Below are 14,229 nucleotides of genomic sequence, written 5' to 3' on the forward strand. Positions count from 1 at the left end.
CTCCAAGACTTTCAGTGAATGTGGATAGTCCCAAACCCTATACCTACTAACACATACACACCTTTCTACTTAAAAGAAGCTCTTACAGCTTCTGTGTGACATATCAAAATTGCCAGCATCACAACTCTTGCACATTGGGGCAATAGTTAAGTAAAATAAGGGTGACTTGAACATAAGTACTACAATACAGCAACAAATGATCTGATAACCTAGTTGTCTACTAAGTGACTAACGGCAGGCAGTGCGATTCACACCCAAGCGGGACAGAGGGACAACTTAAGATTTCATCACACTACTGATAATGGCACGCAATGTAAAACTTATGAATTATTCATTTCTGAAATTTTCCACTTACTATTTCAGGACTACAGTTAACCTCAGATAACTGAAACCTCTCAGCAAGTGAAACCAGGGATAAGGGGGGACTACCATAAAAGTTAGAAGCTCTGATAACCTTTACCATTTTGGTCATTTTTTCATCTACTGCCTAAATTCCAAGTAAATTATTCCAAAAATAGTCACTGAATACCCAAGATGGTGAATATAAACCTTGATGCCATGCCAGATCTGGCAGGAGAGACCCAGGTGGCATGCCTTCTCCATCAGGGAGCTTAAGTTCCAGGCAGAAAGAAGCTTCATATACACAAAAGAGTATGACATCAAACCATAAATGTTAGTGACATCCATGAAGAGCCAGGAAAACACGACAGAGTTCAGGGCGGAGAGAAAATCTGTCTCTCGAAAGTCATCAGAAAGCCTTCTGAGTTAAAAGATTTTGTTTTAACTGGGCCTTGCAAGGTGACAATGAGATCTGAGCAAGTGTGATAGAGGTTTCTACAAGACGACCCTGCCAAGTACAGGGTCTATCAGGGCAGAGGTGTGGGGACAAGGAGTCACGGTGTTTACAGAGGAAGAAGATTAAGAAGTCTACAAAGTGTCTGATGAAAATCTCTGATTGGTAAGGACAAAAAAAAATATTTCAAGGAATGCGTGGTATGGGAAACTGTCCTGCTCATCTTGTTGGAACCAGTTCATTCCACCAAAAGAGGTGAATCAAGATTTGGGATTCTGGATGGAGAACCAAGATGGCGGCGTAGGTGGACACACTGCGCCTCCTCCCAAAACCAGAACTGACGGAAAATCAAACGGCAAGGAAGTCCGACACCAAGGAAATAAAAATAAAAATTCATCCAGACCGGTAGGAGGGGCAGAGACGGGCAGCCGGGGCGGAGAGGACTCCAGTTGCCGTGGCGGGACCGACTGGCGGAGTGTGGGACGAACGGGGCAGGCAGTCTGACCACTAGCAGACCCTGCGGCCCCACATTCACATAGATAAACCGAGAGGGCCGGACTCAGAGTGGCGGAGAATGGAGCATGCAGAGCGCGGGTAGCACACCGCGGCCCCACACTCACGCACAGATAAACGGGACAAACGGCAGGGAGCAAAGCAGACTGCGCAACCCAGGGCTCCAACTCGGGGAAATAAAGCCTCAAACCTCTGATTGAAAATACCCGTGGGGGTTGGGGCAGCAGCAGGAGAGACTCCCAGCCTCATGGGAGAGGTCATTGGAGAGACCCACAGGGGCCTAGAGTGTGCACAAGCCCACCCACTCGGGAACCAGCACCAGAGGGGCCCAGTTTGATTCTGGGTAGCAGAGTGAAAGATTGAAATCCGGTGGAGAGTGAAGCGGGTGCCATTGCTCCCTCTCGGCCCCTCTCCCAGGTACAGTGTCACAGCACAGTGACCAGTGTTACCCCACTCTGGGGAACACATAAGGCTCCGCCCCTTTAAGTAACAGACACGCCAAGACAAAAAAAAAAAAAAAAGGCCCAAATGACAGAACACTTCAAAGCTCCAGAAAAAATACAACTAAGCAACGAACAGATAGCCAACCTATCAGATGCACAGTTCAAAACACTGGTTATCAAGACGCTCACAGAATTGGTTGAATCTGTTTGAAAAACAGATGAAAAAATGAAGCCTATGCCAAGAGAAACAAAGGAAAATGTACAGGGAACCAATAGTGATGGGAAGGAAACTGGGACTCAAATCAATGGTGTGGACCAGAAGGAAGAAAGAAACATCCAACCAGAAAAGAATGAAGAAACAAGAATTCAGAAAAATGAGGAGAGGCTTAGGAACCTCCAGGACATCTTGAAATGTTCCAACATCTGAATTATAGGGGTGCCAGAAGGAGAAGAGGAAGAACAAAAAATTGAAAACTTATTTGAACAAATAATGAAGGAGAGCTTCCCTCATCTGGCAAAGGAAATAGACTTCCAGGAAGTCCAGAAAGCTCAGAGAGTCCCAAAGAAGCTGGACCCAAGGAGGAACACACCAAGGCACATCATCATTACATTCCCCAAGATTAAAAATAAAGAGAGAATCTTAGAAGCAGCAAGAGAAAAGGACACAGTTACCTACAAAGGGGTTCCCATAAGAGTGTCAGCTGATTTCTCCAAAGAGACCTTACAGGCAAGAAGGGACTGGCAAGAAGTATTCCAAGTCATGAAAGGCAAGGGCCTACATCCAAGATTACTGTATCCAGCAAAGCTATCATTTAGAATGGAAGGGCAGATAAAGTGCTTCTCAGATAAGGTCAAGTTAAAGGAGTTCATCATCATCAAGCCCTTATTATATGAAATGTTAAAGGGAGTTACCTAAGAAAAAGAAGATCAAAAATAGGAACAGTAAAAATGACAGCAAACTCACAGTTATAAACAACCACACCTAAAACCAAAACAAAAGCAAACTAGGCAAACAACTAGAACAGAAACAGAACCACAGAAATGGAGATCACATGGAGGGTTATCAATAGGGGAGTGGGAGGGGGAGAGAGGGGGGAAAGGTACAGAGAATAAATAGCATAAATGATAGGTGGAAAATAGACAGGGGGAGGGTGAGAATAGTGTAGGAAATGTAGAAGCCAAAGAACTTATAAGTATGACCCATGGACATGAACTATAGGGGGGGAATGTGGGAGGGAGGGGGTGGGTAGGATGGAGTTGAGTGAAGGGTCGGAAAAGGGACAACTGTAATAGCATAATCAATAAATATATCAAAAAAAAGATTTGGGATTCTAATTAACCCTGTGGTTTTTATTTATGTTTATGACTCAAACCTGTTTACCCCTTCCTTCCTCACTCAGCCAGAGCACGTGAATCTAAGGACCATGAGCAACAACTGGCTGTATATATTTTTGTTTTTATTAGCATTTTCTTATTTGCCCACAGCCTGATTTCTCTTAGGCTTGACATAATTTGCATGATTGAGTTAATCCAAGTGTGAAATGCAGTAGGGACCCAATTCAATGGGTGGCCAGAAAGGGAGCATTATTAGGACATAAAAGAGACAGAGCAAAGCTCTGCCTCCAACTCCAGGTGCAAACACACCATAATAGGACTCTCAAACTGATCTGCCAGAAAATCAACTGTATGCACTCAGCATCTGACATGCATGGTTCAAGGACCATCTCTACAAAATATTTTCTCAGTCTAGGCACCATATTTGAGCTGGACAGACACTCTCCATGTGGCATCAAAATCTCTCAGCCCAACTCCTCTAGCACTCCTTCTAAAAAGAATATTTTCAGCACTTAATTTGCTTTGTAACCTCTTATTTTAAAATAATTTTAGATTTATAGAAGGGTACTACAGAGATCCCTGTATTGCTTTCACCTGCCTTCTCCTAATGTTCACATCTTATGTTACTTCAGCACATTTGTCAAAACTAGAAATTTTAAGGAGCACATGAAACTATAAATTTCATTCAGATCTCCCTAGTCTTTCCACTGATGTCACTTTAATCATTTTGAAAAAAAATACACTGATTCATTTGGGTAGTTATTGTTAATCAACATAGAAAGTCATTCTTGATTCTATTTTGCATCCTGATGGTCCTTCCTGGCCTTTGGCCTGATCAGGGTGTGAAGCACACTCCCCACAAAGCCAAGCACAGCATCAGAGCCCCAGGTGCATCCTACATCCTTCCCCGAACCTCTGAGGACAGACTTTCTCTTCAGCATTAAGAATCCAGAGAGCTAGCTCCAAGAAGCAGCTGTTAATCCATTGGCAAGCAAAGATCTTCAGACCTGAAGGAAAGACCTGGAAGGGTAAAACAAGGACATTGAAGCAGGGGGCATTTGGTGGAGATCTTACCAAGCAGTGGTTCTTCCCTTTTTCTGTTTTATTTCACACCCCTTTAATAGTAATACAATAGTAATCCCTTATATCCTCTTGGTAGTTTTTCCACAAAATTTCACTACTTTGTGATTTTTAAGTTAAAAATATGTTATATCAATGTTATTAAATTCATATCTTAAGCTTATTTTACAATCTTTAAATATTTTTGTTTTTAAGTATATTTTATAGATTATGCTATTATAGTTTTCCCAATTTCCCCCCCCTTAATCCCTCCTCTGCCCTGTACCCCTAACCCTCCAGAATTCCCCCCCCTTAGTTCATGTTCATGGGTTGTACATATAAGTTATTTGACTTCTGTGTTTCTTATACCATGCTTAACCTGTCCCCATCTATTTTATGCCTACTAATTATGCTTCTTATTCCCTGTACCTTTTCCCCCGCTATTCTTCCCTTCCCTTCCCCCTTCCCCACTGAAATCCCTTCATGTGATGTCCATTTCTCTGATTCTGTTCCTGTTCTAGTTGTTTGCTTAGGGTTTTGGTTTTTTTTTCATTTTTTAGCTTCAGTTGTTGATAGTTGTGAGGTTGTTGTCATTTTACTATTCATAGTTTCTGATCTTCTTCAATTTCTTAGATAAGTCCCTTTAACATTTCATATAATAATGGCTTGGAGATGATGAATTCCTTTAACTTGACCTTATCTGGGAAACACTTTATCTGGCCTTCCATTCTAAATGAAAGCTTTGCTGGATAGATTAATCTTGGATGTAGGTCCTTGCCTTTCATGACTTCAAATACTTCTTTCCAGCCCCTTCTTGCTTGCAATGTTTCTTTTGGGAAATCAGCTGATAGCTTAATGGGCACTCCCTTGTAAGTAACTCTCTCCTTTCCTCTTGCTTCTTTTAGGATTCTCTCTTTATCTTTAATCTTGGGTAACTTGATGATGATGTGCCTTGGTGTATTACTCTTTGGGTCCAACTTCTTTGGGACTCTCTGGGCTTCCTGGAATTCTTGGAAATCTATTTCCTTCGCCAGATTGGGGACATTTTCCTTCATTATTTGTTCAAATTAGTTTTCAATCTATTGCTGTTTTTCTCCTTCTGGCACCCCTATAATTCAGATATTGGAACTTTTAAAGTTGTCCCAGAGTTTCCTAAGCCTCTCTTCATTTTTCTGAATTCTTGTTTCTTCATTCTGTTCTGGTTGGATGTTTATTTTTTCCTTTTGTTCCAAATCATTGATTTGAGTTCTGATTTCCTTCTTTTCACTGTAAGTTCCCTGTATATTTTGCTTTATTTCACTTTCAGTAGCCTTCATTTGTTCTTTCATTTTGTGACTGAGCTCAATCAGTTCTGTGAGAAGCTTGATTACCAGTGTTTCAAATTCCACATTAGTTAAGTTGACTATCTCTTCATTGTTTAGCTCTTTCTCTGGACTTTTGCTTTGTTCTTTCATTTGGGCCATATTTCTTTGTCTAGGCACACCTGTTAAGTTGTAAGGGGGTGGGGTCTTAGGTATTCTCCAGAGCAGGGCAACCCTCTTTGCTGCGTTGTGGCACTATCTGTAGGGGAGGGGTCAGAGAAGGAACAATGCAGCTCATTTGCTGAGCTCTAGCCCCACTTTCCAACAAACTCTTGTGTGAGACTGGGAGTTTCTCCCATCATGGCAACCCCTGACATAGTCCACAGTCAGCTCTGAGTCTCAGTTTTCTGTTCAGCCAACCCTACCCACACAGTCAGATGTTTTTAAAGCATAATTATTTTACTCCCTGGCTTAAAATCATTTAATTATTTCCCATTGCATTTAAAATAAAACTCACACTCTTCAATTTGTTGTATGAGGGCTGCAGTATCTGGCCCTGCCCACCTCTATAAGTTCCTAGAACCTTTGGGGCTCTTCCTAGCTTGAGGGCTTCTGGACTGTGTCTTCTTCTCTCAGAGTTTTATGTGGCTGACATCTTCTCACACTTCATGTATTCACTAAAATGTTTTCTACTCACAAGGGTTTTCCTTGACCACCTTACCTAAAATATTGCCCCCTCCACCTACTCTTTATGATAGCCCCTTTTTGATCTCCTTTATGGAACTCACCACAACAAACAGTGTATAGATTTTTAATTTAACACTTACCATGTATCTTGCTCACCGGAATCCAGGTCCCCAGCAGTGGAAACCCTGGCTGTCTTGTGCTCCATCCAATTCCTAGGGTCTGGCTCAGTGCTTCATACAAAATAGACTGTACATAAATACTAGTTCATGAGGAAATGGATGAATGAATAATGGCTTTCTTTCTCTTGACTCTCCATAGGCCTTTCATCACTGAACCCTTACCCCCATCCAAGAGCATTCTCCTGGAAATTCAATCCTGCACCAGGTCCTGAATTGAATGATTGAGGCACAAACGGGGTCCCTTCCAGATTGCAGATGTAGGGTTAACATCACAACATGCAAAGTTCAAAACTTCCTTCCTTTGCTGCCAACTTAGAACAACCCCAGTGCCAATGGGAATGCCTCCTGGGTTTTGTTTTGTTTTTTAAATTTTAAATCGAAGTCAAAGTTTCCCCCTCTTTATGTTCTGCATATACCTCTCCCTTTCACGATTGTTCTGGGCCAACACTGACTACTGCCTTGGTTTTATTTCCTACATGTTAAGTAGAAGTGCTTTTGATGAGAGATAAAGAAGACTGAAGGAGCTGGTGCATTACTTGCTTATCAAGTAAGGTCGCAGCAGGGGTTGGACCTTTCTGATTCCAGCTCAGCCAAAAAAGATGGCAAAAATCAAATGAATATGAGCAGGTAAGACAGGATATTGAATATTAATATAATAATGTGCTCTCCTAGCAAGACTTAAGAGCAGATCTCTGCTGGTTTCATTTCTACTTCCAAAGTTTTTCAAATTTATTTATTTTCAAAATAATCCTAATGAATTGAAATAAGCGAGATATCTGTTTGGAAAATATGTAATTAAATACAGTATTTAATCTAACCATTAGCTAATATTCTCAGTTTTCCATTTATGTTGATTATAATCCATTTACTGTATGTGTGTATAGTATAATTTATGGTGGTTCAACATTTACTAGATATACATTATATGCTGGGTAATAAGAATATCAGCCATGAGGGATCCAAAGATGAATTAGACCTACCCTACCTGTCTTGAAGGAAGTTCAGAGGTTGGTCAAACATGTAAACAATTAATTAAAACAGTGTAATGCCTGCAATGGTAGGAGTGTGTGCAAGAGAGGGAGCAGGAACTGTGCACTGCATGAGAGAAATATAAATAATCTGTGGCCAGAGATCGCACTGTGGCAGTGTTAACCTAAAAATGATAGACTTTTCAAAGTGAGAGGCAACAAGCATTTATTTGAGATCAAAAAGAATAACTATTTGGGAAGCATTGATTGAGGCAGAAGCCCAAAGAGTGTTCTGATTAGGAGACAGAGGCAATGGGCGTTTGTGATGAAGGGAAGGGGAACAATCCCATCAGTATAAGGAAGAGATTTCTATTGGTGCAGGTAACATAATGTAATGATGCCAATTCAAAACAATGTCTTCAATTTTCAGTCCAGTAGTCATAATAACTGCATTATTATTATTTTTTCAAATAGTTCTTTGAGACACAACATTGCTTTAGGCCCAGTCCGCAGGTTAGTTTCCCCTGTTTTAACATTTCAGACGAGATCAGGCACATTCAGGGTGGTATGGCCATAGACTGTTTTAACATTTCAAAGGCATAAGATGTACAAAGCAGTTTCTCTGGGAGGGCAGCTCTGGCTCCATTTGAAAGTGGTTTCATTTATATTATTTTTTTACATCAGTTTGGAAACTTGGCCCCTGGATCCGTTGAGAATTCTCCTATTGAGAGAGAATATCTGTGTCCCCTGCCATTGAACCTGGGCTCTGTGACTGCTTGACTGATATAGAAAACCATGGAAATGACACTGTCAGTTTTCAAGCCTTAAGGAACTGGCAGCTTCTACTTCTTGTCCCTTAGGTTGCTTGCTTTTGGAAGCTGACTATATACATAAAGGAAGGCTGAAGTAGCCCACCTGGAGAGAATACATGCGGTCCTCAGATTTTACGATGAGAGAGAGAGAGAGAGAGAGAGAGAGAGAGAGAGAGAGAGAGAGAGAGAGAGAGATGCTGACTAGTCCTCTGCCACTTTGGTCAAAACTTTTGTAGCTTCATCTACAGCCTAACTGAGCTCCGCCAGGAAGTCCTGCTGCTCTCACTGGGGTCTCATGATGGAATTGAGTCAGTAAGTAGCTAGGGTAGGAGTCATCTAAGTGCTTCTCTGGGACAATGGGGTGGCTGACCTCTCTCCTTCTCCATGTAGTCTCAGGGCCTTTCCATAGGGCTGCCATCACTGCCAGGGTGAGAGAAAGATGGTTCTGTAAGTGTTGAGAGAACTACAAACTAGATTCAACTGCTAATACTTGAGTAAACTGCTGCTGTGTGAGTGACAAGATGAGGCTGGGATGACACTACAGGAACAGGAAACAAACAGCAAGGAACCAACAGCTGCTTCCATCTCCAAAGCACAGTACTTTCCTCTGGCACCCACTATTGGCAGAGTCTATCAGTAAAGATTTTGGCAAAGCAAAAGTGTGGTTTGCGGAGTCCTAACCCTGATACCATAAAATAATGTGCAAGTGGGCTTGAGAGGAGTGGGTCCGGAGATAATAGTTTAATAATGGCACATTTAACAAGACTTTGAAAATAAAGTTGATATCAGAATCCCTCCCCTGCAAATCATACCATTAAAAGACACTCATTTGGGAAAATGTTTTGAATTTAACCACTTGCTTTTTATATTAAGCCATTGTCTTGGTACTGAAAAGGAAAAAATGTTACATTATTATTGGAAAGCCTGCATTCAAGTACTGCAAATCTGTCTTCAAGTTCATTTAACAAAGTGACATTTAAATTACTAAGAAGAATGGAATAAACTCTATGTTATTTGCACTCTCCTAATACACTGGGATGAAATTGTTCTGGGATCAGCAACTGATTAAGCTGATTATATACCTCATACATGTAGGATGTGGTTTTCAACTGGTCACAATCAAAATACAATTTACTTCTGTTAATATAATAATGTAGATGCTATAAAAGGCATCTCTTGGTTTACAGTTCTCCTACTACCAACACAGTGTTTTCACACCCTCACTCTATCTTCTCTCTGCCTTCAACTCCACATTATTACCTGGGATTTGGGGGGCTTGTCTGGACTGACACAGTAAGCAAATCCTGATGCATGATGGGAAGGGAGGGGCCCAGCTTCTGGGCTGTTGGGAAATCCTGCAACACATGCTAGCCTGGGAAGTGATAGTCAAAGGTGGCTGGTTCCTGAAGAGGTATTGAGGAAAATGGTGTGTCAACCAGCAGAGCAGCTCAAACAGTGCCAAGTGGAAATGAAAATATGAACCAAAGAAAAGGCATTCTCTGTGTGTACCTATTCTAAAAACAACATGGGCACCAGGGCAGGAGTCCCTGTGGGCAGTGGTTCATCAAAAAGGAAGAAAACTGTATTTACTCACTTCCATTCAGCTGACTGGTCTAATGCCTGTTGTCCTCCCCTAATCACCATGGTGGTCACCATACCTCCTCAGATCCTCAGCGGAGATGCTGCAGAAAATTAGAAGCTGTGGGACAACTCTTCTGATTTGCATATAGTCAGTAATACAGACCATATGCGTACTTCTAAACCTTCTCTCTGTCTCCATTGCCACCACCCAGTCCATTCTTTCCTTGTCCTTACATGGTGCATCATCTTTTCAATTATTCTCCATAAAGCAGCCAGAGTGAGCTTTCAGAAACTCAAATTGGATCATGTCCCTCCCTTTAGCCAGAATCCGATGCACTTTGCTCTGCTGACCACAATCTGATTGTAGCATCTCCAGTGGAATGTAGTCCCATGCCACAGTGCTGTGATCATTCCCCTCCCCGAGAAACCTGCTGCTGTAATTGCTGTGGCCTGGATCCTAAATGCAGCAAGGACAATGACAGAAGTCATCAGACTTAAAACAAAGAAACAATATGCCATTCTTTCTAAAGTACTATAAAATGGAGCCCTTGCTGGTGTGGCTCAGTGGATTGAGTGCCAGCCTGTGAACCAAAGGGTCACTGGTTCAATTCCCAGTCAGGGCACATGCCTGGGATGCAGGCCAGATCCTCAGTAGGGGGCACGCGAAAGGCAACCACACACTGATGTTTCTCTCCCTCTCTTTCTCCTTCCCTTCCCCTGTCTCTAAAAATAAATAAACAAAATCTTTTTAAAGAAAATAAATAAAGTACTGTAAAATGGAAATGTTTGGTGCAGCATCTAAAAGGTCTGGGAGTTTTCATTGTGACCACTATAAGTAATTTGGTGGGGGGGTTTTAAGTTCAAAGGGGACAAAGATACTTGGAATTTCCATAAGCACATTTCTTTCAAAGCTTTTCACTCTGTATGTTGTGTTAAGCTCTGTGTACGAAGTGTGAGCAGAGAGAAAGCCAGTGGTTCTTCCAAGGTCACCTAGTTATCAGCTGAGTTGGAGGCAGGACCATGGCTTACCACCTTTAAGCAAACACCTTGGCCACTCTTCACTGCACCTGCCTTCCCCAATTCCACAGCATTCAGGGAGTCCAGGAGAATCCCAACTGGTATATAGAGGGTGGTTAATTCCATATTCTGCAACTTAAAAGAATTTTTCAAAGATTTTTTTTTATGAGGCAGTTTCTTGATTTAAAGAGGTAGTTCAGAAGAAATCAACTGTTTTTCTTTCAAATTGAAATAATAGGTACTTCTCAGCCAATATAAACTTAAAAAATACCCACATCTTGGCCTAAGTATGGGAGAGTGAAGCATTTAGAACATGCTAAGAATTTAGAACATTCTAAGAATTTTAGAATGGGAAAGGGGCCTTTACAGCTACAAACCCACAAGACTCACTGATCATGACAGAACATGTCTGATCAAGAGAAGAAATAAGCAGCAAATTTTATCAACATCAGTTTATTTCTGATTAGTCTGTAAATTAGAAAAAAAAAGGAGAGTAAGTAAAAAAAAAGTGAGAGAGAATAAGAAAGAATAAGAGATGTTAAAAAGCCTACTGGTGGTAAACATAAAACATGTCTTTATGATTCAGAAACTTCCAGTTTAATTTAGCCAATTTATTCAATTTAAAAAGGTCACTTGAAAATGCTTTTGTCAGTAAACTTCCTCTATTGATGATTTAATTTTTTTACCTTCTAATATATGTCCAGCCCTGGCTGGTATGGCTCAATGGATTGAGTGCCAGCCTGTGAAGCAGAGTTTGATTCCCAATCGGGGCACATAGTTGGGTTGTGGTCCAGATCCCCAGTAGGGGGCATGTGAGAGGCAACCACACATTGATCTTTCTCTCCCTCTATCCCTTCCCCTCTCTCTAAAAATAAATAAATTTATTTTTAATTTATTTATTTTTAATTGTATTATTTTATTTTATTATTGTTCAAGTACAGTTGTCTGCATTTCCCCCCCACACCCTCCACCCACCTCCCTCACCTGATTCCAGCACCCCCTTGGTTTTGTCCATGTGTTCTTTATAGTTGTTCCTCAAAACCCTCCCCCTCGTTCCCCCCATTATTCCCTTCCACTTCCCCTCTGGTTTCTTTCAGATTGTTCTTAATTTCAATGTCTCTGGTTATATTTTGCTCGCTTGTTTGTTTTGTTGATTAGGTTCCACTTATAGGTGAGATCATATGCTATTTGTCTTTCACCACCTCGCTTATTTCACTTAGCATAATGCTCTCCACTTCCATCCATGCTGTTGCAAAGGGTAGGAGCTCCTTCTTTCTTTCTGCTTCATAATATTCTATCATGTAAATGGACCATAGTTTTTTAGTCCATTCATTTACATATGGGCACTTAGGTTGCTTCCAGAACTTGACTATTGTAAAGTGTGCTGCTATGAACATTGGGGTGCATAGGTTCTTATGGATTGGTGTTTCAGGTTTCTTCGGATATAATCCCAGCAGTGGAATTCCCAGGTCAAAAGGCAGTTCCATTTTTAGTTTTCTGAGGAAATTCCATAGTGTTTTCCACGGTGGCCTCACCAGTCTGCATTCCCACCAACACTGCACTAGGGTTCCCTTTTCTCCACATCCTCTCCAACACTTGTTTGTTGATTTGGTTATGATGGCCATTCTCACTGGTGTAAAGTTATAACTCATTGTGGTTTTAATTTGCATCTGTCTGATGGCTAGTGATGCTGGCCATCTTTTCATATGTTTCTGGGCCCTCTGTGTGTCCTCCTTGGAGAAATGTCTGTTTGTATATGGTATAAGTTGGTGATCAAATCTCATTTTTTGCATGTAGCTGTCCAGATCTCCCAACACCATTTGTTGAAGAGGTCATTTTTACTCCATTTTATTCTACAGCAGCTTTGTCGAATATTAATTGACCATAGAGACTTGGGTTTATTTCTGGGCTCTCTATTCTCTTCCATTGGTCTATATGTCTGTTCTTATGCCAGTATCAGGCTGTTTTGATTACAGTGGCCTTGTAATACAGTTTGATATGTGGCATTGTGATCCCTCCTGCTTTGTTCTTCTTTCTCAAAATTGATGCAGCTATTTGGGGTCATTTATGGTTCCACACAAATTTCTGAAATGTTTGTTCTATATCTGTGAAATATGTCATGGGTACTTTAATAGGGATTGCATTGAATCTATAAATTGGGTAGTATGGACATTTTCATGATGTTAATTCTTCCAATCCATGTGTATGGTACATGCTTCCATTTGTTTGTGTCTTCCTTAATTTCTTTTTTTCATTGTGGTGTAGTTTTCTGATACAGGTCTTGTACCTCCTTGGTTAGGTTTATTCCTAGGTACTTGATTTTTCTTGTTGCTGTATCAAATGGGATTTCTTTCCTGATTTCTGTTTCTGATGGTTCATTGTTGGTGTACAAGAATGCCTTTGATTTCTGAATATTGACTTTGTATCCAGCTGTTTTGCCAAATTCATTTATTAGGTCGAGTAATTTTTTGGTGGAGTCTATAGGATTTTCCATGTACACTATCATGTCATCTGCAAACAGTGACAGTTTCATTTCCTCCTTTCCAATTTGGATGCCTTTTATTGCTTTTTCTTGTCTGATTGCTGTGGCTAGGACTTCCAATACTATGTTGAATAGGAGTGGTGAGAGAGGGCATCCTTGTCTTGTTCCTGATCTTAATGGGAAAGCTCTAAGTTTTTGTCCATTGAGTATGATGTTGGCTGTAGGTCTCTCATATATGGCCTTTATTATGTGAGGAATGCTCCCTGTATTCCCACTTTGCTGAGTGTTTTTATCATAAATGGGTGCTGTACCTTATCAAATGCTTTTTCCACATCTATTGATATGATCATGTGCTTTATGTCTTTTGTTTTGTTTATGTGGTCTATTATGTTTATTGATTTGCCAGTGTTGTACCATCCTTACATCCCTGGGGTGAATCCCACTTGGTCATGGTGTATGATCTTTTTAACATATTGCTGGATGCAATTTGCCAATATTTTGTTGAGGATTTTAGTGTCTATGTTCATCGATGATATTTGCCTGAAATTTTCTTTCTTTGTTATGTCTTTATCTGGTTTTGGGATTAGGATGATGCTGGCTTCACAAAAAGAGTTTGGGAGTCTTCCCTCTTCTTGGATTTTTTGGAATAGTCTGTGAAGGATAGGAGTTAACTCTTCCTTAAATGCTTTGTAAAATTCTCCTCTAAAACTGTCTGGTCCAGGGCTTTTCTATGTTGAGAGGGCTTTTTTGATTACTGCTTCAATTTCATTAGCTGTTATTGATCTCTTCAGGCTTCCTGATTTTTCTTCATTGAGTTTTGGAATATTATATTTTTCTAGGAATATGTCCATTTCACCTAGGTTTTCAAATTTCTTGGCATATAGTGCTTCGTAGTAATTTCTTACTATCCTTTGTATTTCTGTGGTATCAGTTGTAATCTCTCCTCTTTCATAACTGATTGTGTTTATTTGGGTCCTCTCTCTTTTTTTCTTGGTGAGTCTGCTTCAAGGCTTGTCGATTTTGTTTATCTTTTCAAAGAACCACCTCCTGGATTCATTG

Source organism: Desmodus rotundus, chromosome 5, assembly GCF_022682495.2.
Source record: "Desmodus rotundus isolate HL8 chromosome 5, HLdesRot8A.1, whole genome shotgun sequence".
NCBI lineage: Eukaryota > Metazoa > Chordata > Mammalia > Chiroptera > Phyllostomidae > Desmodus > Desmodus rotundus.